Genomic DNA, 13,974 nt, shown 5'->3' on the forward strand with positions numbered 1-13,974 from the left:
GATGTATTAACAGAAGCATACAGTCTAGATCACGTGAAGTCATCTGGAATACTGTGTCCAGTTTTGGGCACCACATTTTAAAAAAGACATTGACAAACTGGAGCAAGTTCAGAGAAGAGCGACCAGAATGGTGACTGGACTGCAAACCATGTCCTATGAGGAACGGTTACAGGATTTGGGAATGTTTAGCTTGCAAAAAAGAAGACAGAGAGGAGACTTAATAGCGGTCTACAAATATGTCAAGGGCTGTCACATTGTAGAAGGATCATCTTTATTCTCATTTGCACAAGGAAAGACTAGAAGCAATGGGATGAAACTGAACGGGAGGAGACACAGATTAGATATTAGAAAAAACTTTTTGACAGTTAGGGTGATCAATGAGTGGAACAGGCTGCCACGAGAGGTGGTGAGATCCCCTTTAATGGACGTCTTCAAACAGAGGCTGGACAGACATCTGTCTGAGATGATTTAGTGAATCCGGCTTTGAGCAGGGGGTTGGACCAGATGACCGAGGAGGTCCCTTCCAACTCTACCATTCTATGACTTGCTTGGGTCACTGCCTCAGTTACTGCACGGTGTGAACACCGCCGCCTTACAAGTGGGAGGTTGGGAAGAGGTTAATGGAAGTAGAGATGTATGATTTACAAATGCTGTCAGATAATACAACATATAAAAAAGTCCTAAATAATCCTTTATCAAAGCTAGTTATAGATACCCATTCTATTATTCAAGAGGGTTTTGCCCTAGAGGTTATAACTGAAAAAGAAAGAGATTATTTAATTGTGGAGCAACCAATGTTGCCAGGTTTATATGGTCTGCCAAAAATACATAAAAATATAATTCCTCCCCCGATGAGACTCATAGTATCGGGTATAAACTCAGTTACTGAATTAATAGGGGATTGGAAGGATAATTTGTTGCAGCCATTAGTTCAAAGAACTGCAGGATTTTTAAAGGACTCCAGGGATGTCTTAAATCAGGTATCTAAAATGCAATGGCAGCCTAACTACACGTGGCTTAGCTGCGATGTAGTGTCATTGTATACTTGCATTCCTCATAATATTGTTATCCAAACGCTAAAGAATCATCTATTTAAATTCAGCGCTTATTCTTCTGATCTATGTGAATATATTGTCTTGTTGGTGCAATTTTTAATAACTAATCATTTTTTTATGTACAAGCAGGTTTTTTTCCTTCAGTGCAAGGGGGTCTCCATGGGAGCTAAATACTCCCCGTCGCTCGCAAACTTAATAATGTCCTTCTGGGAGCATAAATGTTGGTATACTTCTGCGAATCCTTATGTGAATTGTCTGTTCTGGTATGGCAGATACATCGATGATTTGATCTTCATATGGAGGGGTAATGTATCTGCCATACCGGAATTTGTACAGTATCTTAATGATTTTAATTTGTCATTCACATACAATACTCACCCACTGTAATTCCATTCTTGGACCTCAGACTGGAGGGGGGAAATGGCAGTATAGCTACTTCAACATTTTCTAAACCCCACTCAGGAAATACGATACTGCATGCTGCAAGCAGTCGACCGCAGTCACACCATAAAAGCCATCCCAGTGGGAGAGTATACCAGGATAAAGCGTAACTGCAGCCTAAAGCTGACAAACTAGAAAGTGAAATCACTACTTGTGGGATAAACTAATTAGGAGAGGTTACCCACCCTGGACTCTGGACAGAGCTTCAAGGATCCTAGCTACAAGAGACAGATGAAATAATTGTAAATAAAATGTTCATTTCTAGTACTTGGTTGAAAACCCTTTGTTAGCAATGACTGCCTGAAGTCTTGAACTCATGGACATCACTAGACGCTGTGTTTCCTCCTTTTTGATACTCTGCCAGGCCTTCACTACGGTGGTTTTCAGTTGCTGTTTGTTTGTGGGCCTGTCTGAAGTTTAGTCTTTAACAAGTGAAATACATGCTCAATTGGGTTGAGATCAGGTGACTGACTTGGCCATTCAAGAATATTCCACTTCTTTGCTTTAATAAACTCCTGGGTTGCTTTGGCTTTATGTTTTGGGTCATCGTCCATCTGTAGTATGAAATGACGACCAATCAGTTTGGCTGCATTTGGCTGGATCTGAGCACACAGTATGGCTCTGAATACATCAGAATTCATTCGGCTGCTTCTGTCCTGTGTCACATCATCAATAAACATTGGCAGCCATGCATGTCCAAGCCATCACACTGCCTCCGCTGTGTTTTACAGATGATGTGGTATGCTTTGGATCATGAGCTGTACCACGCCTTCGCCATACTTTTCTCTTTCCATCATACTGGTAGAGGTTGATCTTGGTTTCATCTGTCCAAAGAATGTTCTTCCTGAACTGTGCTGGCTTTTTTAGATGTTTTTTTAGCAAAGTCCAATCTAGCCTTTTTATTCTTGATACTTATGAGTGGCTTGCACCGTGCAGTGAACCCTCTGTATTTACTTTCATGCAGTCTTCTCTTTACGGTAGATTTGGATATTCATACGCCTACCTCCTGGAGTGTTGTTCACTTGGTTGGCTGTTGTGAAGGGGTTTCTCTTCACCATGGAGATTATTCTGCGATCATCCACCACAGTTGTCTTCCGTGGGCGCCCAGGTCTTTTTGCATTGATGAGTTCACCAGTGCTTTCTTTCTTTCTCAGGATGTACCAAACTGTAGATTTTGCCACTCCTAATATTGTAGCAATTTCTCGAATAGGTTTTTTCAGCTTAAGGACGGCTTGTTTCACCTGCATGAAGAGCTCCTTTGACCGCATGTTTACTTCACAGCAAAACCTTCTAAATGCAAGCACCACACCTCAAATCAACTCCAGGCCTTTTATCTGCTTAATTGAGAATGACATAACGAATGGATTGCCCACACCTGTCCATGAAATAGCCTTGGAGTCAATTGTCCAATTACTTTTGGTCCCTTTAAAAACAGGGTTGCACATGTTAAGAAGCTGAAACTCCTAAACCCTTCATCCAATTTTAATGTGGATACCCTCAAATGAAAGCTGAAAGTCTGAACTTCAACTGCATCTGAATTGTTTTGTTTAAAATTAATTGTGGTAATGTCTAAAACCAAAATTAGAAAAATGTTGTCTCTGTCCAAATATATATGGACCTAACTGTAGCTGATATATTCAATATCAATGAATCTAATAGAAATGTTTCTTATGCTTCCAGACACTTTATTCAGATCCATAGCAAAGATATCTCTCAGCTTTATGTATGGTACTGAGAAAAAATCTTTCCCAATCCCAGAGGAGGTGATTTGAAGAACGCCTACTAGATTGGGAGACATATTTGATGTTCCACCTAAATACATGCCATCCAAATGGACTAAACATGCGAAGAGAAATAATGTTCCATTATTAAAGGATAATTTAGTCTGTTCTAAAAACATTGTATTGAAAGAGTTTTTTAATATACGTTGTATGTTTTTTGTATAAATAATCATATATGTAAATTGCCTCGGATCATGTGACATTTTTTTTTAATAATTCTGTATGTAAATTGTTCCGGGTCATGTGATATTTTTATGAAATGTTATTGGTGATTATCTGTATAAAAAGATGGTGAGCACATTTGCATGTAGCTTTAAAAAAGAACGCAGATTGGAGAGTATAAATATCTCGGGATGTGGCTGGTCTATCACTGAGATCGTCATGGGACCCTCGCTATATGGACTGTGGCAGACAGGTGAGATTGAGGTTGGTTTATTATTTTACCTTTATTGCAGGTGATGATGGGCTTCGAGGATTAGCTGAAAGGAGAGTATATGGTGTTTTTTATTTTTTACAGGGGACGAGAACATCAGGGTCAAGGTGCAGGTAAGTGATAGGTGAGTATATGTGCTTATAATTTTTATTTAAATATTTTAACTTTTTTTAATTTTACTTTTACTTTCACCGCGCAAGCGCGCTGATGAGATGTTAATTCTCCTATCAGCGGCGCTCGTCTACAATGCCACGAGGCGCCGGATGATGAGGGTAGTAGCCCCATCAGCCGGCGCCTGTCACCCTCGGTAAGCTTTTCTACCCCGGGTGACTGTCACAGTTGCGGGGATTACGCAGACAGCAGTCAGTATGGTCCCTGCAGCGCTGTGACCGGCGGTAGCTATATTATCGCAGGTCACTGTCAAACCTGCGGGGATCACGGTGACAGCTGTCAGTATAGTCCCTGCAGTGCTGTGTCCGGTGATAGCTATATTACCGCCAATCACAGGCCCTGATTCCCACGATGTCACGCAGATGACAGCACGGGAAACCAAAGATATTCGGGCCATGTTCGTGTCCGTGATAGGGAGCCCGAACATTTTTCTGATGTTACAGGTTTATTTGCCGAACTGGAACATCAAAATAGTCGCTCATCTCTGGTAATTAATAATCTATCAATCTTGTCATATGAATTTCATATCGAAATATGGCACAAGAGTACTTTATAGGTGGTATCTTTGTTGTATCGTTTGTTTATTTATTATTTTTATACACAGTATATATGATCAATTGTTATCTATTTGATGCACTAGTCACTTTAGAATTTTTCATAAATAATCTCCTTTATTATTTGACATAGTATAATTCTGATTATCAAATCAACTAAACTTGATGGCATAATAATGAACCTTTGATCATTTAGATAATAGTATATAATTTGAGGAATTGGGTGCAATTCCATAGTCATCTCCAGCCTGATGCAAAACAAATTTGTCTTGCACGATATACAGTACAGACCAAAAGTTTGGACCCACCTTCTCATTTAAAGATTTTTCTGTATTTTCATGACTATGAAAATTGTACATTCACACTGAAGGCATCAAAACTATGAATTAACACATGTGGAATTATATACTTAACAAAAAAGTGTGAAACAACTGAAAATATGTCTTATATTCTAGGTTCTTCAAAGTAGCCACCTTTTGCTTTGATGACTGCTTTGCACACTCTTGGCATTCTCTTGATGAGCTTCAAGAGGTAGTCACCGGAAATGGATTTCACTTCACAGGTGTGCCCTGTCAGGTTTAATAAGTGGGATTCAAAGTCATGAAAATACAGAAAAATCTTTAAATGAGAAGGTGTGTCCAAACTTTTGGTCTGTATTGTATATGTACAATTTTAATATGATCAATAAAAATATGGAAATATATTATATATATATACACACACACTGCTCAAAAAATAAAGGGAACACTTAAACAACACAATGTAACTCCAAGTCAATAACACTTCTGTGAAATCTACCTGTCCAGTTATGAAGCAACACTGATTGTGAATCAATTTCTACTGCTGTTGTGCAAATGGAACAGACAACTGGTAGAAATGATAGGCAATTAGCCAGATACCCCCTATAAAGGAGTGGTTCTGCAGGTGGTGACCACAGACCATCTCTCTGTTCTCATCCTTTTGGCTGTTGTTTTGGTCACTTTTTCATTTTTCCATTGCTCTCACCCCTAGAGGTACAGTAGAATGAGGCGGTGTCTACAGGACAACCCACAGAAGTTGCTCAGGTAGTGCAGTTCATCCAGGATAGCACATCAGTGCGAACTGTGGCAAGAAGTGTAGCTGTGTCTGTCAGCACAGTGTCCAGAGCATGGAGCAGATACCAGGAGATGTGGAGGGAGCCATAGGAGGGCAACAACCCAGCAGCAGGACTGTTACCTCCTCTTTGTGCAAGGAGGAACAGGAGGAGCACTGCCAGAGCCCTGCAAAATGACCTCCAGCAGGCCACAAATGACAAATGACAATGCCAGACCTCATGTGGCTGGAGTGTGTCAGCAGTTCCTGCAAAATGAGGGCATTGAAGCTATGGACTGGCCCGGCCCGCCCGTTCCCCAGACCTGAATCCCTTTATTTTTCTTGAGCAGTGTGTGTGTGTGTGTGTGTGTGTGTGTGTGTGTGTGTGTGTGTGTGTGTGTGTGTGTGTGTGTGTGTGTGTGTGTGTGTGTGTGTGTGTGTGTGTGTGAGATATATATATATCTCAAAGGCATCTCCAGACTTGTCTGTCACATGTGCTCAGTGTGAACCTGCTTTCATCTGTGAAGAGCACAGGGCGCCAGTGGCGACTTAGCCAATCCTGGTTTTCTGTGGCAAATGCCAAGCGTCCTGCACGGTGTTTTGCCTGTGAGCACAACCCCCACCTGTGGACGTCGGGCCCTCATACCACCCTCATGGAGTCGGTTTCTAACCGTTTGTGCAGACACATGCACATTTGTAGCCTGCTGGAGGTCATTTTGCAGGGCTCTGGCAGTGCTCTTCCTTGAACAAAGGCAGAGGTAGCGGTCCTGCTGCTGGGTTGTTGTCCTCATACGGCCCCCTCCACGTCACCTGGTATACTGGCCTGTCTCCTGGTAGCGCCTCCAGCCTCTGGACACAGCCAACCTTCTTGCCACAGCTTGCATTGATGTGCCATCCTGGATGAGCTGCATCAACTTCTGATCAACTTCTGTGGGTTGTAGAGTCCGTCTCATGCTACCATAAGGATAATTGGTAAATCTCATGCTCCTCTGATATCATCCTCATGCAGTATATTACTGTACAAAGCCTCGATATCTAGTAAGACAAACCTTTTTATTTGGATATTCTTATGCCCACAACGCGTTTCTGCAGCGATCTGCTGCCTTCATCAGGTGAAATTCCACCTGATGAAGGCAGCGGATCGCTGCAGAAACGCGTTGTGGGCATAAGAATATCCAAATAAAAAGGTTTGTTTCTTTTAGTCACCTGTCCCAAGTGCTCCATTCAGTATCCGGCGCCCATATTGACCGCAACACTTTGCACATTGTCTCACCTTTCCCGTTGGGAGTTGTGGCTTGGAGCTGCAGGGAACTGGATGTACTTCCAGCAATAGGACCTGTTATGTCACCACCCGCGTGATCTACATCCGGAACCAATTGATTGGGAGCTCAGTCCGCGGTTTCAGAGGAGACACAGTGGGCGCGGTGGTAACGACATCAGCATCAGTGGCTACTAAACCCGGGTTGTGCAGTCTGCACAACCCATCAAGGTGAGCAGACAATTGTCATCTGTACGTGTACTCCATTCAATATACAGGTTCACACAAGCACAGCACTTCTCCACCCTACCCCTTGTTTTTTACGATATCTAGTAAGACCTGCTCCCTTACATGCATGTATACATGCTCGGAGGGTATACATGTAGGGGAGCAGGCAGAGGGAAAACCAACTCCAGAGGGATTATTTCAACTGTAAAATCTCAGGACTTATTCCAACTGCAGGACCTCAGGCGGTACTGTGGAAATATTATACTGTGTGGGGGCATCATACATACTGCATAAGGGGCATAATGGGGGCATTACACTGTATGGGGGCATCATACATACTGCATAAGGGGCATAATGGGGGCATTACACTGTGTGGGGGCATCATACATACTACATAAGGGGCATAATGGGGGCATTACACTGTGTGGGGCATCATACATCCTGCATAAGGGGCATAATGGGGGCATTACACTGTGTGGGGGCATCATACATCCTGCATAAGGGGCATAATGGGGGCATTACACTGTGGGGGCATCGTACATACTGCATAAGGGGCATAATGGGGGCATTACACTGTGTGGGGGCATCATACATACTACATAAGGGGCATAATGGGGGCATTACACTGTGTGGGGCATCATACATCCTGCATAAGGGGCATAATGGGGGCATTACACTGTGTGGGGGCATCATACATACTACATAAGGGGCATAATGGGGGCATTACACTGTGTGGGGCATCATACATCCTGCATAAGGGGCATAATGGGGGCATTACACTGTGTGGGGGCATCATACATCCTGCATAAGGGGCATAATGGGGGCATTACACTGTGGGGACATCATACATCCTGCATAAGGGGCATAATGGGGGCATCATACATCCTGCATAAGGGGCATAATGGGGGCATTACACTGTGTGGGGGCATCATACATACTACATAAGGGGCATAATGGGGGCATTACACTGTGTGGGGGGCATTACACTGTGTGGGGGGCATCATACATCCTGCATAAGGGGCATAATGGGGGCATTACACTGTGTGGGGGCATCATGCATCCTGCATAAGGGGCATAATGGGGGCATTACACTGTGTGGGGGCATCATACATCCTGCATAAGGGGCATAATGGGGGCATTACACTGTGGGGCCAGTAAAGGGGTCCTGTACTATGAGAACAATACGTCTCCTCCCTTCCTGTCTCCATAGTTGGGTCGTATGTATCTATCACAGGAAACAGAACAAAAACCTTATGATTCTTATAAAGGGGCAACACAAGACCCCAAAAGAGCCTACGTGCTGAAGGGGTTAATGCCCCCTGCACCCAGTAATGGGGTCTCCACATACCTCCACCTGCAGAGCCGCCACCACATATATGGCTGCTCTGTGCGCACAGGAGCTGTGATGAGGTCACAGGAGGGGAGGAGTCAGGGGTCACATGATCAGGGGCCTCAGTGGATGCAGGACTCTGCTGTGCTGGTTGTCATGGTGCTGGATGAGCTGAAGTTTATGTGTGGGGTCAGGAGGGGTTTACAGTGTGGATGTAGCAGAGCCGCGTGTGTACGAGGTGTACGGAGCAGAGCCGCGTGTGTACGAGGTGTACGGAGCGGAGCCGCGTGTGTACGAGGTGTACGGAGCGGAGCCGCGTGTGTACGAGGTGTACGGAGCGGAGCCGCGTGTGTACGAGGTGTACGGAGCGGAGCCGCGTGTGTACGAGGTGTACGGAGCGGAGCCGCGTGTGTACGAGGTGTACGGAGCGGAGCCGCGTGTGTACGAGGTGTACGGAGCGGAGCCGCGTGTGTACGAGGTGTACGGAGCAGAGCCGCGTGTGTACGAGGTGTACGGAGCAGAGCCGCGTGTGTACGAGGTGTACGGAGCAGAGCCGCGTGTGTACGAGGTGTACGGAGCGGAGCCGCGTGTGTACGAGGTGTACGGAGCAGAGCCGCGTGTGTACGAGGTGCATGGAGCGGAGCCGCGTGTGTACGAGGTGTACGGAGCAGAGCTGTGTGTGTACGAGGTGTAAGGAGCAGAGCGGAGCAGCGCGTGTACGAGGCGTACGGAGCAGAGCCGCGTGTGTACGAGGTGTACGGAGCAGAGCCGCGCGTGTGCGAGGTGTACGGAGCGGAGCCGCGTGTGTACGAGGTGTACGGAGCGGAGCCGTGTGTACGAGGTGTATGGAGCGGAGCCGCGTGTGTACGGAGCGTAGCCGCGTGTGTACGAGGCGTACGGAGCGTAGCCGCGTGTGTACGAGGTGTACGGAGCAGAGCCGTGTGTACGAGGTGTACGGAGCGGAGCCGCGTGTGTGCGAGGTGTACGGAGCAGAGCCGCGTGTGTACGAGGTGTACGGAGCAGAGCCGCGTGTGTACGAGGTGCATGGAGCGGAGCCGCGTGTGTACGAGGTGTACGGAGTGGAGCGGAGCAGCGCGTGTACGAGGTGTACGGAGCAGAGCCGCGTGTGTACAAGGTGTACGGAGCAGAGCCGCGTGTGTACGAGGTGTACGGAGCAGAGCCGCGTGTGTACGAGGTGTACGGAGCAGAGCCGCGTGTGTACGAGGTGTATGGAGCGTAGCCGCGTGTGTACGAGGTGTACGGAGCGGAGCCGCGTGTGTACGAGGTGTACGGAGCGGAGCCGCGTGTGTACGAGGTGTACGGAGCGGAGCCGCGTGTGTACGAGGTGTACGGAGCGGAGCCGCGTGTGTACGAGGTGTACGGAGCAGAGCCGCGTGTGTACGAGGTGTACGGAGCAGAGCCGCGTGTGTACGAGGTGCATGGAGCGGAGCCGCGTGTGTACGAGGTGTACGGAGCAGAGCTGTGTGTGTACGAGGTGTAAGGAGCAGAGCGGAGCAGCGCGTGTACGAGGCGTACGGAGCAGAGCCGCGTGTGTACGAGGTGTACGGAGCAGAGCCGCGCGTGTGCGAGGTGTACGGAGCGGAGCCGCGTGTGTACGAGGTGTACGGAGCGGAGCCGTGTGTACGAGGTGTATGGAGCGGAGCCGCGTGTGTACGGAGCGTAGCCGCGTGTGTACGAGGCGTACGGAGCGTAGCCGCGTGTGTACGAGGTGTACGGAGCAGAGCCGTGTGTACGAGGTGTACGGAGCGGAGCCGCGTGTGTGCGAGGTGTACGGAGCAGAGCCGCGTGTGTACGAGGTGTACGGAGCAGAGCCGCGTGTGTACGAGGTGCATGGAGCGGAGCCGCGTGTGTACGAGGTGTACGGAGTGGAGCGGAGCAGCGCGTGTACGAGGTGTACGGAGCAGAGCCGCGTGTGTACAAGGTGTACGGAGCAGAGCCGCGTGTGTACGAGGTGTACGGAGCAGAGCCGCGTGTGTACGAGGTGTACGGAGCAGAGCCGCGTGTGTACGAGGTGTATGGAGCGTAGCCGCGTGTGTACGAGGCGTACGGAGCAGAGCCGCGTGTGTACGAGGTGTACGGAGCAGAGCCGTGTGTACGAGGTGTACGGAGCGGAGCCGCGTGTGTACGAGGTGTACGAGCGGAGCCGCGTGTGTACGAGGTGTACGGAGCGGAGCCGCGTGTGTACGAGGTGTACGGAGCGGAGCCACGCGTGTACGAGGTGTACGGAGCCGCGCGTGTACGAGGTGTACGGAGCGGAGCCGCGCGTGTACGAGGTGTACGAGGCGGAGCCGCGCATGTACGGAGTGGAGCCGTGCGTGTACGAGGTGTACGGTTGAGGAGCCCCGCGTGTATGTGGTGTACGGAGCGGAGCCGCGCGTGTACGAGGTGTACGGAGCGGAGCCGCGCATGTACGGAGCGGAGCCCCGCGTGTACGAGGTGTACGGAGCGGAGCCGCGCGTGTACGATGTGTACGGAGCGGAGCCGCGCGTGTACGAGGTGTGCGGAGCGGAGCCGTGCGTGTACGAGGTGTACTGAGCAGAACCGTGTGTGTTTGTCAGTCCTCACTTGTGAGGGCCAATAGCAAAGCCCCCGACGTGTGAAGAACCCCTAAAGTGACCCCATTTCGGACACTGTACCCACCAGGGAAGTCATCTGAGGGTGTAATGGGCGTTCTTACGTTCTTATCCCACAGGTGTCTCACTGATTACTTTACCACTCGTTTGTGTGTAAATAATATTACATTTGCTCAGAGCCGCAGCGAGGCGTTCAGCCAGGGGTGGACACACCGCCGATGCAGCCGCACCCGGGCCCACAGGTGGAGGGGGGCCCATGCAGGAAGGGGCGCAGTGCTCAGGCAGTAGATCACGCAGCTGCTATGGTGCCCCTTGACTGAGGGCTGATGCTGCTTAACCCCGTCCACTCCCACCCATAATGATTTTTGATACCCTGGGCAGAGTGCGAGCATTGCAAAAGGGGGCATGTCATGCAGGAGAGAGGCCGCTGGCCAATGAACGCTTCCCCATCAGACTGTTGAGAGCGCTTACAGGGGGTCTTCTGCCTCCTGCGGTTCCTTTCCCAGCAGCATTTCCTCAAAGAGTAGAAGGTGGTGGAGGAGAGTTCACAGCATCGGACAGCAAGCAGGAGCAGGAAGCTGAAATCAGTCCTGTTTGCTGTGTCCTCTCCTCCACAGTGGGTTCTGCAGCCCTCTCCAGAAGACCCCAATATCATAAAAGATTAGTATATGAGTGTGACGCGCCCCCTGGGACATATTCCTTTTTGAGGGGAATACCCGGCACCGGATCAGATGGGGGGGTTGTAGTCTCCGAGCGGCTGTGACCCGGCCCCGTGCCCAGGGCGTCAAGCTCAGTGTTATGTGGCAGTCCTACAGATGTTATTAAGAGTTCTTTTGTGTCGACTACGCCACCCGTTGTGTTGCGGTCACTATGGCCGCCGCTGCAGCAGGGTCCGCTGAGGCTGATGGTGTAGGTGCAGCTTGTGATGGTATAACCCCCAACGGGTGGGGTATAGCCTCAGGGGGTCAGGTGCAGAGGATGGGGGTTGTGGTGGTGCAGCATAGGTGTTAAATGAAGACAGAGTCGGGTTGTGCAGTTTAGGGTATTTACTCACTGCTGATGTTCCGGTCACTCCAGCTTCAAGTGACCTCCCGAGCCGTGCTGCGTCCACCAGGTCCTGGATCCAGCCAACCCCCAAGCGAGTCCGGAGCGTGACCCTGAGCTCTCCTTCTGTCCTTTCTCTGGCTGTCCCCACTAGTGATCCACCCAGGTCCAGCTCCCTCGGGCCTTCTGTTGGGTGACCCTTGGCCTTGGGTTCCCTGACCCTCCACGTGGTATGCCTTCGTGGTGGATGTGGTGGGTGGCCGTGGCAGACGCTGCCCACGGCCTCCGGTCTCTGGCTGGGGTGTGTTTTTGCCCCCACCAGCTTGGGTTCCGGTACCCTGATGCCGACTCTTCACCCGGTGCTTTTAGTTGGGGTCTTAGAGTCCTTTCTTCTGTTTCCCCCTCTGGGTCTCTCTTTCTTTCTCCTCTCTCTCTCTGGATCTGCTCTGCTCCTCTTCCTGTGACTCCTCTGCAAAGGCTGACAGACTGACTTCCTCTCTGCTTGCTGTCTGCTCCTCTGCAGCTGTCCTGCTGTCTCCAACTGACTTGTTCTCTGCATCTGACCCTGATCTTAGTTGGTGCCCACCTTATATACACCCTCTATGTGTGAGCTCAGGTGACCAGCACCCAATGAGCTCCTATCTTTACCCAGGCTGCTCCCCCTATCTGCCCCTACACTACTTGGGATGTACCACCCCCCTCCCACTCCAGCCAGGAACAGACTCGGTCGTACCTGCACATTTCTAAGTGGGAGTACCGTTGGTCTGTTCCTCGGAAATGGGATGTATGTAGTGCATGCAGCCTACCGAGCTCAGTTCCACACTCCATCCTTACCCGGGAGTGGAATATCACACCTCTGGGTTGAGGTGCAATACTCCTGTAGCAGCCGAATCATCAGGGTGCTACATTCCCCCCTGGTAAATCACAGCACGTCCTCGGGCTGTAAGACATAAAACACCAAACATACAATTTTTTTTTCATAAACATAAACATATAAAACATCATATAAAACTTTTCATATAAACATTCTCGTAGTCGTTTCTTGTTTCAGGTTCCTCCTCCGGACACTGTGCAACGTGTGTCCGGGAAAAGTGCGACAGTTTCTCTAGAAAAACTGGTTTTCCTATAAAACCGGTAGGGGGCGCTTTAGGACGCGCAACTATATACAGGGGAAGTTGGCCGCTCTCAGTCCTCGGCCAGGTAGAGGGAAGGGAATGGCTGCTCACAGTCCTCAGCCTGTGGGATTAAGGGGTTAACGGGTAAACAGTTCACTCTTGCTGGTCCCAACGGGGACTATATATATATATATCAACAGTTTCTTTGGTACCCGATCGGGTAACTATTTACATCACTTGCTCTGCCGCACTCAACGGCGTCTTCCTCCTGCTCTTTGCTTACAGCTGGTTGTTACTTCAGACCCGTCCGGGTCCTCTTGCTCCTCCTCCTCGCACCGCAACTCCTCCTCCGTCAGGCGGTGTACGTGGAGGGCATAAGGTCCTTTGGCACACTTGTGCCGGGTAAAGGTGACCTCGTCTCCGATGTAGAGGTCACGACCTCTGTGCCCCTCCGGCAGATGGGACTCCACGTCTCTGCGCGTGACAAAGACGTCGCCGGGGGTGTTGTTGTCTCGGATGAAGCCCCACCCATGCTGCTGGTTGAACTTGATCACTGTCCCGATGGTGCGGGGACAATGCGCTGCACGGGGGTCCCTCCTGGTCCGGCTCTTCTGCTCGGCGCTCCTTATTTGGGCCTGTTGTTCCCGGACCCGCCTCTCTCTCCGCTCCCTCGCGAACTCTTCGAGCTGTTGGCGGCAGCACTCCGCACGCTCTGCTGCAGCTGCCCTAGTTTCCTGAGTGAACCCCATTAGATCTTCTCCGGTGGGGTCCCACTCAAACTGTGCTTCCGCTAGCGGGGGCGAGATCCGTGCCACGGGCTTCGGAGCCGGAATCAGGGGTTCATCCAGGGGTCTTAGTTTCTGCTGCCGTTCCAGCTCATGGTATCCTTCGGGCCAGAT

At 49.8% G+C, this 13,974-nt stretch overlaps 1 protein-coding gene across 1 annotated transcript in view; it reads right to left on the reverse strand.

Annotated features, from left to right (window-relative positions):
* LOC141178622 (gastrula zinc finger protein XlCGF66.1-like) overlaps window positions 1–8,433 on the reverse strand; it is a 43,344-nt gene extending 34,911 nt beyond the window's left edge. The window contains exon 1 of the mRNA XM_073660508.1: window positions 8,341–8,433. The gene's annotated coding sequence lies outside the window, so the exon portion shown is untranslated. The remainder of the gene's footprint in view (window positions 1–8,340) is intronic.
* Between the last annotated feature and the right edge of the window lie 5,541 nt (window positions 8,434–13,974).

The sequence above is a fragment of the Phyllobates terribilis genome, unplaced genomic scaffold, assembly GCF_046119375.1.
Source record: "Phyllobates terribilis strain yellow unplaced genomic scaffold, ASM4611937v1 Scaffold_29__1_contigs__length_15306474, whole genome shotgun sequence".
NCBI lineage: Eukaryota > Metazoa > Chordata > Amphibia > Anura > Dendrobatidae > Phyllobates > Phyllobates terribilis.